The following is a 2,838-nucleotide window of genomic DNA, read 5'->3' on the forward strand; positions in this document are numbered from 1 at the left end:
TAGCGCCCCGGCCAAGAGTTGCTAGGGCACTCTGGCAGTTTTTTGCCTGGGAACTCAGCCCTTCAGCCAGGTGACCATCTTTTAGTCCACTCCTTCCTGGGTCGTGCTCATTCTAAACTAAAAGTCCAAAAATGTCTTTAACAGAAACAAGGTCCTCTGTGTCTTTGGGGGCTCTTCCTCAGCCTGACTTTGGTTAAGCCTGCCCTTGCTGGCCTTGGAAGCCCTTTCTCTGGCCTTCTACGTCCCCTTCCCTAGTGACCATGGGAGAATCAGTCCTACCCTGGATTCTCGGTTCTGCCCCAAGGACCTTTACCGAACAGCTAGGCCTGCCCCTGTACCTATGCTGAGGTTTTCCCTGGCTTTCCCCTCTGGTGGAGCTCACTCTCTAATCCATTTGGCCTAGCTCCAGGCTCCTTCTGTAATCAGCTTGGCTAGGCCGCAGGGTGTGCAGCCCAGGGGAAAGCTCCCTGTTACAGGCCTGCTCTGCCCACTCCTACTCTTACTGGCCTGGGGTCCTTGTCCCCCATTTCAGACCTGGTTTGCAGAGGGGCCGAGTACACACAAGCCCCACTGCCTGGAACTGGAGGTCCTTCATCATTTCAGAGGATGACAGGTGTGGTGAGGGGGTTGGAGAAACCCCCCTGCTGAGCGGAAGGAAGTCAAAGGAGATTCTGGGAGATGATGGGTTCGTTTGCCCTGCTGCAGGAAGTGGAGCTGGAGACCGGAGATGCCATGTGAACAGGATTATCTGATGCTCTCTTCATGCCCGAGAGTCTGGAGCCTCCTCCCAGAAACGCTCTCAGGAGTGCAGGTTCAAGGACTTCTCTGGGGAGTTCCTTCCTAGGAACAAAACCAGGGTGGTACGATGGTGGAGATGTTTGTCCCAGAGCTAGGGAGCCAGGGACGGCGGAAGCTCCCAGCCAGCTATGCATCAGGGATCCCATTTCTCCCCCAAGAGACCCACATGCCCCAAGGAGTAAATGGCTCTTACCTCCAAGAGGTCACTGTCCCCATCTTGGGATCAGGCTTTAAGTATTAGGCATAAGTGCACTGTCGCATGCCCTGATCTCCTGGGCTAACCTTCTCAGCTCAGCCCAAGTATGCTCTTTTTGTCAATGGGCAGAGCACGTCCTGCGCTGATTTCCCTTTGCAGGATCTCTGACAGGTGTTGCTGCTACTCCATGAAGATTGCCAGCTGAGTCTGTAGCTCTTCTGCACTTCCTACTGCTTCTCTTGGTTTTCTAGGAGCTTCTGGAGAAACCCCTAGACCTGCTTTGGCTGCTTAACCAGTTCCTGGAACTGAAGTGGAAAATCCAGTGACCAGCTTGGTCCCTCAATAGGCCCGCTTGGAAGGACTGACCTTCCTTCAGCAACCAAGACTTCCATCAGCCCTCACGGATCACAGGGGGAATTCAATCCTGCCGACTATGCAAATCATAAACAAATCTGTTCATAATTACATGCTCCCTGGTGACCAGGCACAGAATCACAGCCCTCTCGCTGGCCTAACATCCCCCACTGATGGTCCCTCGAGCACCATGGCAGTTTCTCAGCCTCTGGCCAGATCACCACCTATAGTCCACCTTTCCAGGGCCCAGCTTGTCTCACACTAAAAGTCCAAAGAGGTCTTTCCACAGAAAGAAGTCCTTGTGCCCTCGGTGGGGCTCTTGCTCAGCCTGCAGCTCCCTTGTGTTTGGTAACCCTTTCTGGGTGCGTGTATTCCCCCTTCTTTGACACTGGTAGCAGCCCATGGCCCTGTACCCAACAGCTGTTTTCTCTTTGTGAAGTTTTCTCAGGCTACTTCCTACCTTTCTTCTCAAGTTCCCCTCTGGACTTTTCTTGCTGCTCTGAGCTTCCTACCTTATTCTCATTCCAGTTCATAGTCCAGCTGGGTTTTATCACCGTTGAAGTCTGGCTCTATCGGGGGAGGTACATGGTCCCCCTCAGGTAGGGCTCATTCTGTAATCAGTTTGGCTGGGCCCCAGGCTCTGCAGCCCAGGGGAAAGCACCCTGTTACAAGCCTTCTCTGCCCAGTCCTGCTGTTACTGGGCTGGGGTCCTTGCTCCCCATTTCGGAGCTGGTTTCCAGAGGGGTTGAGTACACACAGACTCCACCAGCTACAGCTGGAGTTTTTCTTGTTCTGGGGACTGTGACATTCAGGCCCTTCATCTCTCAGAGGGTGACAGGTGTGATGAAGGGGCTGGAGAAACCCCTCTGCTGATCGAAAGGAAGTCAAAGAGTCCAGACTCTGGGAGCTAAAGGATTCATTTGTTCTGCTAGGAAAGTGGAGCTGGGGAGTGGTGATGCCACGGGAACAAGATGGCATGATGCTCTCTTCATGCCTGACGTGCTGGAGCCTCCTGCCAGAAACACTCTCAGGAGTCCAGGATCAAGGACATCTCTGGGGAGCCTCTTGCTAGGGAACAAACAAGTGTGGAACATTGATGGAAACGTCTCTGTCCTGAGGCTGGGATCAAGGGATGGGGGAAGCTATCAGCCAGACAATGGATCAAGGATCTCATTTCTCCCCCAAGAGATCCCCATGTCCCAAGGAGTCAGTGGCTCTTACCTCCAGGAAGGAGCAGGGTCTTCCATCTAAGCCGCTTTGAGAGCCGGCATTGCTTGCTTTGATGGGACGAGGTGACCTGTCCCCACTGCTCCCTGACATGGCTCAGCTCCAGGATGCGCCCGTCTGGGAGGCTGTGCTAGATCCTGGGCCTGGGAGAGAGCTGGAAAGGAGGCTCCTATTTATTTCACACCCAGAGACCCCATAGAAGGGCCAAGGGGAGAATAAAGGGCAGGAGGTGAAGCTAGCCCTGAGCCTCTGTCTAACCCTCA

Source organism: Dermochelys coriacea, chromosome 12 (assembly GCF_009764565.3).
Source record: "Dermochelys coriacea isolate rDerCor1 chromosome 12, rDerCor1.pri.v4, whole genome shotgun sequence".
NCBI lineage: Eukaryota > Metazoa > Chordata > Testudines > Dermochelyidae > Dermochelys > Dermochelys coriacea.